General features: G+C 54.7%; 1 protein-coding gene across 8 annotated transcripts in view; it reads left to right on the top strand.

The window, feature by feature from the left end:
• SULF2 (sulfatase 2) overlaps nucleotides 1–13,159 on the top strand; it is a 128,095-nt gene that overhangs the window by 1,452 nt on the left and 113,484 nt on the right. For 2 of the 8 annotated variants that reach the window (XM_023626696.2, XM_023626692.2), the window contains exon 1: nucleotides 5,696–6,324. The exons of 2 other annotated variants lie outside the window; for them this stretch is intronic. The gene's annotated coding sequence lies outside the window, so the exon portion shown is untranslated. Of the gene's footprint in view, nucleotides 1–5,695; nucleotides 6,528–6,873; nucleotides 7,022–13,159 lie in introns of those variants that run through there. 4 more of the 8 variants (XM_070246886.1, XM_023626694.2, XM_023626693.2 and 1 more) reach the window with 3 other exon arrangements.

The following is a 13,159-nucleotide window of genomic DNA, read 5'->3' as shown; positions in this document are numbered from 1 at the left end:
ACACACGCACACAGCTCCCAGCACAGGCCTGTGACCCAAACAGGGCCAATTACAGCACCACGTGTCATGTGCCCAGGCTTAATGACCGGCTCAGGGAAGACTATGTGAAATAAGCCACGTCAATGGGATGCAATCCTGGGACCTCTGCTAAAAAAAAAACAGGCTTAAGAGAAAAAAGAAGGGGAGGAAGGAATAGATTAATTGGCTTACATAATTGAAAGTTCCAGTGTTATCTGGCTGGCTTCAGGTACAGCTTGACCTAGGTATTCACAAATGTGTTAGTTTTCTATTGCTACATAACAAAGTACCATAAACTTGGCAGGTTAAACCAATACAAATGTATTATCTCACAGTTCCCATGGGTCAGAAATCTGGCTATGGATTAACTGGGTCTTCTCCTCAGGGTCGCAGCAGGCTGCTTTCAGTGCCCTTGGCTGAAGGTGGCTATCGCTGTGATCTCTTTGCAGGCTCAGGGTCCTCTCCCACCCTCCCTGGCTGTGGAAGAACTCAGCTCCTTATGGTTGTGAGACAATGATTCCCACTTTTTTGCTGTCTGTCAGGTGGAGGCCAGTCCTTGCCAAGTGGCCTTTTCCACGAAACAGCAATTTGCCCTTTCGAGGCCAGCTGGAGCATCTCTGATTCCTGGAAGGGCCCAGATTGGAGACGTCCAAGGCACAGGCCCAAGGAGTCAAAGCTGTTCCACTACAGCCTCGGGGATTGAAAATAGGGTAGGGACCGTTTCCCCAACGGAAAGTAGGGATCCCATTATAAAAACTGGGCAAATAGATGCTAGGAACACCTCTCCCGCCTTCCCCAAAGGAGCAAATATCCATATTCCACACACACTCCCCCGGACCACCTTATTTTATCTCCAGTTAGATGCAATTTTTATTGTCCAAATTTCCAACACTTTTCTTGATTTCCTAACTCATTTTTTATTGCGACTTTAGCTGAAAACCATGTATTTACCTATACGCCCTTGCATATGGGCATCCAGTACTTAATATCCTTTTTAAAAAATGCACAGGCCAGTAATAAGGTAGAAGTCATAAGAGTCGACCTTCCAGAGGGGCGTGGGAGGGCACCCACTGAGCAGGAGCCCACACCACTGGGTTCAGTGTCCGCCAGTGGGGAGAGGGGTCTCCTTTTGACCGCCTCTCTCCAGGTTCCAGTGCCTTGGTTCCCGTGTGAGCCTCCGAGGGCTGGTCTCAGGGGTGAGAGTCAAAACATTTCGCCGCAGGCGCTGCAACATCAGCCCAGGTGCCCACTGTAAACAACGAGAGCCTTTTCCAGGCCAAAGGCTGACCTGGCCGGCTTCCCTTGGGGCAGCATGTGGCCAACGGTGCGGCTGCATCAGCACTTCCAAGAAGTTTTCCCTGGCGCATGACGCTTGGAGACAGTCTCTGTGTGAGCCTGGGAGCGGCCAGTCGTGCTTAAAAGCCCGGGCCTCCGGCCAGCCGATTGAACATTAATTACAAGTGCACAAGGAAGCTTGGTTGCAACGCCTGGGCACTGTTCTACGCACTCATATACAAACTCATTAGCAACTCACGACAACTTAGGAATTAGAGATCATTGTCATCGTCCCCACTTGGCAGAGGGGTTTAGGAGACAGAGGCCCATAGTCACACAGCTGGCGAGTGGCAGCACGGCAATGGAAATTCTATGGATTTGTCTCTAAACGCTGGAGTCCTCACCACTCCATTTTACCACCTCTTCTGCTTGAAAACATCACACACAGGTATAGTCATTCCTCCAACCTTATCTACTGAATACGGACTGTGTGCAGTGGCGGTGGGGAGGGGGAAATAGACAGTGGTCGTGGACACAAAACAAAATATTCTCCCCATTCCTAAGATGAGGAAACTGAGACGCAGGGAGTTCAGCTAAGGAGCCATCAGCCACGGGGGGCCGAGTCCAGGCTGGTTAGTATCTCGACCCTGGGGCAGCACTAAGTCACCATTCCACTTTTACGAAATCACCACCAACATTAACAGTAATTGATTAATTATGATCAAAGCTCACAAGTGATTTTTCTGGAAGACGATTGTAAGACAAGGTGTGCTGCCACGGAGAGAGACTAAATGGAATTGCATTTACTGTCAAATGGACCCTGCTTTTCCCCTTAGGAAAACTACCAGCCACCGAGGACGCACCAGTCTGCCTTGTCCCCAGAGGTGTGCAGCCGTGCTGCTGGGGGCCAGGTGACCCATTTAAATACTCAGTTACCCGTGGACCAGTGCTGCTTGTGTGTGTGTTTCATCACATCACAAATTACGTGAAATTCACATATTTCATCTTTCTTGCCTGCTTATCCAAAAGAGAACTATCCGTGTATGGTTAAGGGACTAGACAAATTGTCACTGTGATCTGTGTTCTTACCTGGAGGCAGCCCGACTGTCTTTCATTAGTAAGAATTCAGAGTAAACATCATCGCTTTTTGAGATCGCTCATAAGCAGCCCCCAGGAGACTGCAATTATACCTGTTTGTAATTCTCCTGCCTCCCAATCTAACCCTTGATTCATGAATGTGCACTTTTAGGCGTCGGGCGTTAGAATAAATTAGACTACACAATTACGTGTAATTAAGGGGGGAAATGAGTACCGTGCTGCAAAGATTAGCCCTGTTTTGCCGAAGGAAAGCATGTCGACGTCAGCCCGCCGGCCTGGGGAGGCAGCATGAAACACAATTAATGTTCTTTTTAGTTAATGGGGGTTTGGGGTGCTATTTTTCATTATCACAATCTCTCAAGAAGTATAAACAGTTTTTCTCTAATACAATTGCACTTCTACCGACAAGACAGCTCAGGTGTAAGTGAAAACTCAGCAGAATTAACCACAAACTTACGTTGTTATGGAGGATGCTGGGATTTGTATTTTTAAAGCTGTGCAAGAGTAGGGAACTGAGAAGTTCGATCCCAGTCCTCTGAGGGCGACCCTGCAGCCTCCTCTGCGTTTCTAGAAGCAAGTTACAGCCAAGCTTGTGGGTTATTAAAGGCACCTGCACCCGGTTCTGCAGCTCACATTCCTGAGCCTCCTGCCGCCGCCATGTTTCTACTCTCCGTGTTTCTCCTTCATGCGCCAATTTGAGACCCGTTCAAAGCCTGGATTTTACGACCCTCATCAAACTCCGTCTACTCTGACCCAAATGCGGCCAGAAGCACTTGGACAATCGGATTGAGTTTCAGCCTCTCGACGGAGATAAAAAAACACACAGCAGGAATGATTTTTTTTTACTTGTTGCATGGGAGTGCAGGAAACAGAGCAGCATTCCGGCTGTGCCAGGTGGATAGAACCAGACGGGCGATCTGCACAGACGGCCGCCAAGGAAGTCGCAGGAGGAGGAAACAAGGCGTGCAGGTGTCAATAGAAAGATCCCCTGGAGGTTAAACCAAGGGGCGGGGGAGGGTCGGGAATGCATGAAGGGCCTGACAAGCCTGGTCACCCAGCCAGGACGGTCACGCCGAGAGAGGCCATCGGGTGACGAGGGACACGGAGGAGGAAGGCTGTGCCAGCCGGGGTGGCTGGGGATGGGCAGATGCTGGAGAATCAGGAGGCCGGGAGGGCCCCACCCAGGCCCGGCTGAGTCCTGGCTGAGCGACCTCCCAGACTGGGGATCATCTGTGCCCCTGAGGCCCCTCCAGTCTCCCAGGCGGACACTGAGCTCCCGATGGGGCCAGGAGCCGCCACCTGCCTGGAGGGGACCTGGGAAACTCAGGCTGAGGCCTCAGACCCAGAGGACAGTGGCGTCTGCTGTGAATTAGGGGAAAGCAACATGACCAGAGGGCGCTTTGCAGACCCTCCGACCCCGTGAGCCTCTGAGCTGGAGGCTTAAGTCCTGACCTGAGACCCCATCCAAGCACCTGCCTGCAGGGATCACACACACACACATGCATGCACACACACATGCACACATGCAAACACACAGGTGTGTGCACGTGTACACAGGCATACACACACACAAAGAGACTCACACAAGATCTGTGCCCCACTCCCTAACAAAGGGTAAGAGGCAAACACAGACATCATCGTGTTTGGTCTTGAGCAGCGACAATGGAAAGAATAAAAACCCAAAACGATGATCCAATGATACGGCCTCAGCCCCACCGAGAGCCCCTCGCAGGGGACCGTAGCTGCCCTCCGTTCCTGGGGTTCCCTGATAAGGAGAGAAGGAAAGAGGAGGAAATTGTGGCAGGGCCCATTTAGGGAGGGGAGAGCTGGGCTCAGGAACTTGAGGCCTGAAGGAAAGCAGCGTGTTTTTCAACTTTCTTGCAGTGGAAATCCCCCTGCTTCTGAAATATTCTCCGGAACTCAACATAAAAAGCAGGCAAAAGGCGGCTATCATTTCCGGCTGATCTCCCCTCCCTCCCCAACCCCAGACCCCCGAGGCACCCCATGCGGCTCTGAGGACCCAGTGAGAGAACTGATGCAGAGGACACACATCCCAAAGCCAGGCACAGCCTCAAATGGGTTAAAATCACACTTGTCAATTCTGTGACTTTGGTCAATCTCTCCACCTTTCTGATCACCAGTTTTCCTGAAAGATTGTTAAGAGGATTACATGAGATAACCTGGTAGAAACACTCAGCAGTGGACCACAGGGCCGACTAGCGCTGCGCTGTCCGGGATGGGAACCTCCAGCCCCGCGCGACTGGTCCTAATTGAGGTGTGCGTAAGCATAAAACACACAGTGGATTCCCAAGACTTGTAAGAACAAAGAATGTAAAACATCTCATTAATAATTTTTATATTGATTACATGTTGAACTGACATATTTTGGATATGCTAGGTTAAATGAACTATATCATTGAAACAGTTTCACTGGTTTCTTTTTACTTTTTAACGGAGCTACTAGAAAATTTTAAATTACATACACGGCCTGTCTTACACGTCTGCTAGACAAAACCGTACTAGCGGCAGTAAATGTGTCCTTCCTTCCCCAGAGAGAAGGCAGAAGGAGAGGGAGTCCCCATTATCTTTTGGTGGGTGATGGTCAAGAAGTAAACGTGACATTTTGTTTCAAGGCAAAAGCAGAGCAGAGGATCAGCATCTTCAATGGTGCTGGGATCTGACTTGGAAAAGCAAGTTCCAGGTTTTTCTGATTTATTTAGTCTGTAAATTGATCCGGGTAGCTAAGGGGGATTCTGGTGGAGAGAGTCTAGAGCCCGCCACTGGGTCAGGTCACCCAATCTGAATTTCAGATAAACGACGAGGAATTTTTTAGTATAAGTAAATCCTCATGGACCTTCTGAATGTTTATTTACTAAGTATGACAACCCTGCCCAGCCTGAAAGAAGACTACGCCAGAGAAAGGAGATGCTGGGCTGAAAAGCAACAATGGGCTGGGATTTTAACAGCATGACTCTGGAGCCAAGCTTCTTGGGTTCAAACCCTGGGTCTGCCACGTACAACTGTGTGACCTTGGGCCAGTTACTTTACCTCTCTGTGACTTGGTCTCCACACCTGTACTATGGGTATAATAATACTTACCCCATAGGATTATTAGCTTTAAATAAGTTGCTCTCGCCTACAAGTAGACTAAACTTATCTGCCACAGGTTCTGTTCCCTTTAGCAACTCAGCTGTGTTCTGCGCTACCAGTTGGTTCTCTGCCGGCTCTTGTCCCACCCCTGTCGCCCCGTCCCCCTCGGGGCTCCTCTGTGGCGCTGGGTGCAGTGGAAACCGCGGTCGACAGCACCACCTTGAGTTGAATTCCTCCGGCTTCGGAGGGAGCCGGTTTCTCCTCCTTTCTTTCCTGTTCCCGGACCATTTCTGGGCAACGGCGGCTATTTTCACTTGAGCTCGAGTTGAGGTCTGGGGGAGCTTCCCCGGCGCGCGGGCAGTCCACCCGGCGGTCCAGGAGGCCGGGTCGAGCTGGCCCTCCCTAGGCGATCGTGTGTGGTTAGAGGCGAGCGCCGGGCTTTTGCAAAGGCGGCGGGGTGTTTGCAGACCCGGGCAAGCCCTTGTGAAAGCAGATAAAAGAAAACATTTATTAACGTGTCATTACGAGGGGAGCGCCCGGCCGGAGCTGTCGCACGCCCCGCCGAACACTTGGCTCCTTCCAGCTCCGAGGGAGGAGAAAAGAAAGCGGAAAGAGGCAAGGATTCTCTTCGTTTCCAGCCAAGTGGACCTGATCGATGGCCCTCCTGACTTTATTGCGATATCTGATTTATTAGAGATGCCCCCCTCGTGTGTTGCACACACAGAGACACACAAACACACACACGGCTCTGGCTCGCGTCCCTCCCTCATTTCCAGCTCCTGGGCGAATCCCACAGCTGTTTCAACTCTCCGCCGAGGGCGAGCGGGAGCGAGTGTGTGTCGGGTGAGTGTGCGTCTGTGTCCCGGCGAGGGTGCGCGCTCGGCGCCGGGAGCGCGGCCGGCGGGACCCGAGGCTTCGGAGGCCAAGAGCTGCCTGGACCCCCGCTCTCCGCCGCTGCCCCGTCCGGGGCCGGACTTCGGGGCCAGGGCCGTGCGCCGGGGACCGCAGGGCCGGGCCGGCCGGGCCGCGCGACCCTCGAGCCGGAGGTAAAGCGCTCGCGCGCGGGGGGCGCGGAGAGGGCGCCGCGGCGGGTCCCCCGGCCCCGGCCCCGCCGCCCGCGGCTCCCGGCTGGCGCTCCCCGCCCCGGCGCGCGCTCGCCTCCCCCGCGCGGAGGCCGGCGGCCGGCAGGCAGCGGGGGGCCGGGCCGCGCCGTGCCAAGGGGCTGGCTCGGGCTGCGCGGCCGGCCGGGCCGGGGCGATGCAAGAACGGTCCGGGCGGGGCGCGGACCGGACTTTGGCGAGGGCGGCGCGCCGGGGCGGGGGCCGGGGGCGGCGGCGGCGGGGCCGGGGGCGGAGAGGCGGGAGGAGGCGGAGGGAGGGGAGGAGGAGCCGCGGCCGCACTCGCCGGGGATGCAGCAGCGGCGGCGGTGGCGGCGGCAGCAGCAGCGGCGCGGAGTCCCCTGCGCCCCGCGGCCCGGCCGGGCTGCGGCAGAGGCGGCGGCGCCCCGCGCCGGGTGAGGCCGCCCGGGCCGTGCGCGCTGGTGAGTGGGGCGCGGGGACCCGGGGGGCGGCGCGGGGGCTCCCCGCGGCCGGAGCCTGCCCTGGGCTGAGCGCGGCCGCGAGCGCCGCCCAGGTGAGCCGGGGCCGGTCCCGACCGCCCGGCTCCGGCCCCAGCGCAGCGCGCGGAGGGGGACCCGCGGGCTGGAGCGAGGCTCCGGCGCCGGCGGGCCGCAGAGGGATGACCCGTTTGACCCCGCCGGCGGGCTGAGCGAGCGGGCAAGGACTTCCTACCGCGCCCTGACCCGCGGGCGCGCCCCGCGGAGCCCTGGAGGCCCCGGGGGAAGCGCGCCTGGGCCCGCCGGTCGCAGGGGGATGGCCTCCTTGACCCCTTTGAGTTGAGACCCAGCGGAGCGGCTAGCAGCCAGACCACGTGGGGCTTGTCCGGGCAGGACACGGGAAAGCGGTGGACGGATCTCCAGAGTGACTGGGAGCTCGCAGATACCGAAAGGGCAAATAGGATTGAAAAGAAAAACTTGCTCCCAGACCGGGTCGGTTCTCATCGCCTTGTCGAGAGATGCTCCCCTTCCCCGGGCTCCCGAGGGTTTCCGAAGTCTGATGGAGAAGCTGCAGCGATTTCTAGGAGTGCCCTTTTTTTTCTCTTTTTAACATTCTTTATAGTAGTTCATTCATTCGTTCTACAAGCATTCATAGAGCACCTCCGGCACCCACCCGCACCCACCCCTACCCCCGCCAGCCACCGCGTTAGGTTCCAGGGACACCCGAGGAGCTGAGTCTCATTCGTGAGCACCAGAGGCTCCAGTTCACTTTGAGGGCAGCCTGGTAAGAGAGATGCGGGCTCAAGATGGAAAAATGTAAGGAGACACCCGCAAATCCCAGTCTTTGCACAGTGACCTCTGTCCGCAGTTCCCCACCTGCCTGGAGCCTGAAGGCCACGCCCCCTGCACACAGTAGGCGCCTGCGCACACTAGGACGCGCGAAGACCTTCGTTTTGACAACCCCTTCCCCCTGCCCCGCCTTCTTCAAAGTTCTGAACCCTCCCTGCCCCCTCTCCTCTCTGGACAGTCTTCCCTGCAGCTTGTTTTAATCACTCTTTGAGTTAAAAGTCAATATTTAATTAACCAAGTAATTACATTCAGCTTATGTTTGAATCTGGGTATTTGCGCATCTGTGCATGTCGGGACCCCCGCCCTCTCGCCCCTGCGTCTGTCCCCTGCCTCTTTCCCACAGGGCCGCCCCCCGGTCCTTTGGGGCGGAGAGCAGAGGCTGCTCCTGAGCAGGACTGAGAAGCGGGGAGGAAGGGCTTCCCCTGGAGGACCCCCGGGGCGCTCCCGGAGCCGGAGGAGTTACTGTCACCTCGTGGTTCCTGGTGAAGGGGATTTCTGACTGCGTCTCGCTCCGTTACAGAACCACGGGAGGGCTGTAATTAAATCAAAGCAGAAGGGCGGGGGGTGGGCTGCAGACCACTCACCTTGTGAGGGAGCCCCTCCCAGCTCTGCTCGTCCCGCCTGGTGGAGGAGAGAAGGCTCATCGAGCAGCCTGTCCCGTGTGTGGTTTAGTTTCCAGTGAGCAGCTCGCAGGGTGAGGGTGGCACATGGATGATGGCAGCTGGACGGGTGCACAGGGAGTATCTGCCTTCCCCGGACTGAGTTTACTACAGAAATGCGCGAAGCTGGCACAACGGCCACGGCCAAGAGTTAGTGTGGGTTTGGGCTTGGGCTTTGTGTGTATTTATTGGGGTTTTTTAATTTGAATTTATGGGTTTTTCTGAAACCCTAATAACATGTTAAGTTTTCAGACTTGAGTGGAATGATGAGTTGATTGTAGAAAGCCTGGGCTTGGAGGAGGCCGGTGTGGCTGTGTGTGAGACTCTGTGTGTGTGTGTGTGTGTGACTGTGTTTGTGCATGCGTGTGTCCCCCGCCCGACAGCTCCATTCAGCTGCCATCCCGGGGACCTAGCCGATGGGCGGCTGCACACGCTGATGCTTGAAGTCCATTCCTTGATTTGGGGACAACATTCCCCCCTCCCTTTCCCTGGATCTGTTCAGTTTATCCATTGGGACCTGCCTCAGGGGGGCAGCTTCTGGTCTCCTGAGTCAGCCAGAGGGGAGATGTCACCCAACTTCGTCAAGCTGTTCTTAGTCTTTGGTCCCCCAGAAAAAGACCAAAAGCCTCGATCTGCACAAGAGTGTCAGCATCTCTGAGCAGCTTGTAGTTAAGAGAAAGGGCTTTGTCTAGACTTAAGATGATAGATAACACTTATGTCGGGTTTTATGGGCCAAGCACCATTCTAAGCCCTCACAGATAATAACTCATTGAATCCACAGAAGAACCCTGTGAGGTGTGTCCTATGATTGTCAGCATGTTAAAGATGAGGAAACTGAGGCACAGAGAGGATCGTGACTTGATGACAGCTGGTCAAGTGGTAGAGCTGGGATTCAAGGGGCCTTGGGGCTCCAGGGTCCACTCTGACCCACTGCACCCTCCTTACTCCATGACCGTGGCCTTTTTTCCAAATGCAGAAGAAACGTATGCACAGAGGAAGAAAACATATTTAAACAAAATTTTGGAAGGCAGAAGCTTCTCCATAATGCCACTTCTCTCCAAAAACCTCCACTGCTGGGGGGTGTCTTATATCTTGGTTTTGGGGGCAGGGGTTGCCCTGAGGAAAATATGTGCTTGCCCAAGGACGTTTTCTTATTCCCTCGAGGACGCTCTCCCCTGGTCAGGATGCAAAGGGAAATGTCTGCTGGGGCATGAGATCTGAGGCGGCGTTTGCCCCACTGAGAACACGATGGCGAAGGGTTCGGTTGTCCTGGAGATGCGCCCTCTTGTGGTTGGTGATGGAGTCGCGTTGACTTGTCCCAGGAGGGGTGGGCCTGGGGGTCCAGGGTGCTTTGTTTCAGTCCTGGGCCCTGTGTGGCCAGTGGATGTGGAAATGGGGCCTCTCAGTGCTGACCTGCATGGGAGGGAGGCTGCGCCCGGGCCTGTCTTCCATGGGCCTCCTCGAGATGGGCCCTGGTGGGGCATCTGCAATGCCCCGGTCCGGATTTAAGGCACTACCTAAATGGAAGATCATTAAGATCATTATAATTAATTGGCATCCTGATAAATGGCGTGATTGCCTAATTGACATGGTTGCTAGGGAACGAGGTCTCGCGTGCAGCCAAAAGGGGAAGCGACCTCCGGCTGGCCGCGGTCGGGTGTAGGGTTGCAGACCCTGCAGTTAATGGGGAGGGTAAGCACAGTCTCCACTCGCATCTGCTGGTGTTTACTGAGCAGCTGCTGTGTGCGAGTTGCAAATGGACAATCAGCGAAGGGCATTTTCCTAGAAGCTCTGTAAAGGAATCAGGATCCTTTCTCCTGGAAGCAACAGAAAGAAAAAAAACATCTCAAACCAGCATAAAATGAAAAAAAGAGGACTTGTTCGCTTTCATAACCAGAAAATGCTACGGTAACTCTAGCTTCAGGCACAGCCGGGCATCAGGGCTCAGATTTTGTCACGAGAGTCTGTTCCTCGCCATCCCTGCTGTTCCTTGCATGGGACTGGTTGCTGTCCCCAGCCCATAGTTAGAGAGCCAGACTGCCTGGCCGCCTGCCCAGCTGTGTGATCTGGGGAGCGTTACTTAACCTTTCTGTGCCTCGGTGTCCTCATCTGACAATGACGATGACCACAGCGCCTGTCTCCTGGTTTGCGGTAGAGGATGAAATGAGATCGTCGGTGTCGAGTGCTTAGCACAGCGTCTGACACAGGCCAGCCCTCGGTAAACATTGGTTCTTGCCGTAATTGAGGTGTTGAGCTGGCTGCTGAAGAACTCTCCTCTCCTCCTCTCTGGTTTGAGCCCAACAGAAAGAGCAGCCTCTTTTCTGATGATGCCCACCCAGCCCGAAGCGTCCCTCTGATTGGACTGTCTTATGTCATGTGCTCCCTCCAGACCAGTCACTGACTAAGGGCGTGAGTGGCAGACAGTGGGCTCAGGCCAGGCTCACAGACCCTGCCCTGGAGCTGGGGACAGACTGACTGAGACCCTGAAACCCTAGAGGGCATCTGTGAAAGGGAGCCTGGTTGCTGGGGAGTCCAAGAGCAGTGCCTGTGATGAGGGGGATGACTAATGTGAGATGATGGTTGGGTGGTCCTATCTCCATTTTGGTCGAGGTGGGGACCATGGAAACAGCTGCTGGGTGGGCAGCTTCCCTTCCCTCTCCCCTGGGGTCAACAGGCGTTGGAGACCTGACCTTTCTGCCTTAGTGTCTGAAAGGTGGCGTTGATTCTATGCTTTCTGGTGGCTGGGCAGGGTCTGCCCAACCTTCCACCATGAGAATCATTTGGAGGTATTTGTTTAAAAACTCCAAGCGTAGGCCCCACTGAATCATGCTCCCCAGGGGCCCGGATGCTGGAAGGGAGCTGGAGTGCCATGTGTTTGTCAGTGCGCACGTGTTTGTTGGGCGGCTACTATGTGCCAGGCACTGCTTTAGGCATTATGATGAATAAGCGAGAACCCTGCGTTCGTGGAATTTGCATGCTTGAGAAGGAATTCTCTGCTTGAGAGGCAGAGAATACACAAGCAAGCCCACCAACGAGGCTCTCTCGGAAAGTGACAAAATCTGCAGTGGAAACAAAATAGTGACATGATGGGAAATGACTGCATGATGGGGTAGGGGTGGGGGCCACTGTTGGCAGGTGGTCTGGGGAGGCCTCTCTGAGGACGTGACCTTTGAGCTGTGAGCTGGATTTTGAGAATGAGCTCAGCCTTGGGAAGATCTCGGGGAAGAGCATTCTAGGTAGAGGGAACAGCCAGTGCAAAGGCCTGGCAGTGGAGAGGAATGGTCTGTCCAAGACACCCATTCTAAACACAAATAGAAATCCAGCGAGGTGGAGGGTCATGAATAAGCAGGGGAGGGGGAAGATGAGGTCAGTGGTGAGAAATATGGACCTTGGTGAGAAATTTAGATGTTGTTTCAAATGAAATGGAAAACCATCAGAGAGTGTTAAGGAACAACATGATTTGTGTTTTAAAAAGATCTCAGTGGAGGGCTGGCCCCGTGGCTGAGTGGTTAAGCTGGCACACTGTGCTTTGGTGGCCCAGGGTTTTGCTGGTTCGGATCCTGGGCGCAGCCCTAGCACTGCTCATCAAGCCATGCTGAGGCGGCATCCCACATGCCACAACTAGAAGCATCTACAACTAGAATATACAACTATGTACTGGGGGGCTTTGGGAAGAAGAAGCAGCAAAAAAAAAGAAGATGATTGGTAACATATTTTAGCTCAGGTGCCAATCTTTAGAGAAAAAAAAGCTCTCAGTGGCCGCTGCAAGGGAACCTGGGATGTGAAGATGGGGGGTGCTGATAGCCTGGTGAGAGCTGATGCTGGCCTGGATAATGTTGTGTCAGTGGAGATGGAGGGAAATGGGCAGGTTAAAGATGTATTTTGGAGACAGAGCCGGTGGAACTTTCTGGAAGATTGCATGTTCTGAGCAAGGGAAGAGCGGTGGTCCTCAGCTAAGGGCGACTTGGCCCCCCCGGGGACACTTAGCAATGTCAAGGGCATTTTTGGTTGTCACAACTCCTGGCATCCAGTGGGTAGAGGCCAGGGATGCTGCTAAACCTCCTACAATGTACAGGACGGCCCCCACAACAAAAGATGATGAAGTCCCCAAGATCCACGGTGCCGAGGAATCAGAGCACTGGGCAGCCTGGTGTGGGGTGGTCCCTAAGTGGGGAAGACTGGGAGAAAAGGTTTTGGGGGAGGAGGGATGACCCAGAATTTCCTTGTGGAAAGGTGGGGTTATGATGACACTCGCCCTGGGTGTCTGAGAGCTCCATGGGTGCCGGAGAGACATGTCCGGAGTTGGTTGGGGCTGGCGTCAGCGCACTGTTGTTATTTTAAGCCACGGGACTGGACGCGATCATCTAGGGAGAATGTATTTTGTTCTCTGGTGTGGTTTTCTCCCTCCTTCCCCCCAGTTTCCGTCATGCCTCTATTTGATGGATATTTTTAGCCCATCCCATATGCTCACCTCTTTACGACGCTCCTGAGAAATTCTGAAGGCCCAGGCTGAGCCTGCCCGTGTGTCCATCTCCTGCTCACTCGCTCGCTCGCTCGGTGATGAGCAAACAGGCCTAAACAGGCAGCGCTCTGCAACAGGTGTGCTTGGGAAGCC

Source organism: Equus caballus, chromosome 22, assembly GCF_041296265.1.
Source record: "Equus caballus isolate H_3958 breed thoroughbred chromosome 22, TB-T2T, whole genome shotgun sequence".
In the NCBI taxonomy this organism is placed as follows: Eukaryota; Metazoa; Chordata; class Mammalia; order Perissodactyla; family Equidae; genus Equus; species Equus caballus.
The sequence above is the reverse complement of the archived record's forward strand: the minus strand, read 5'-3'. Positions and strand labels throughout refer to the sequence as shown.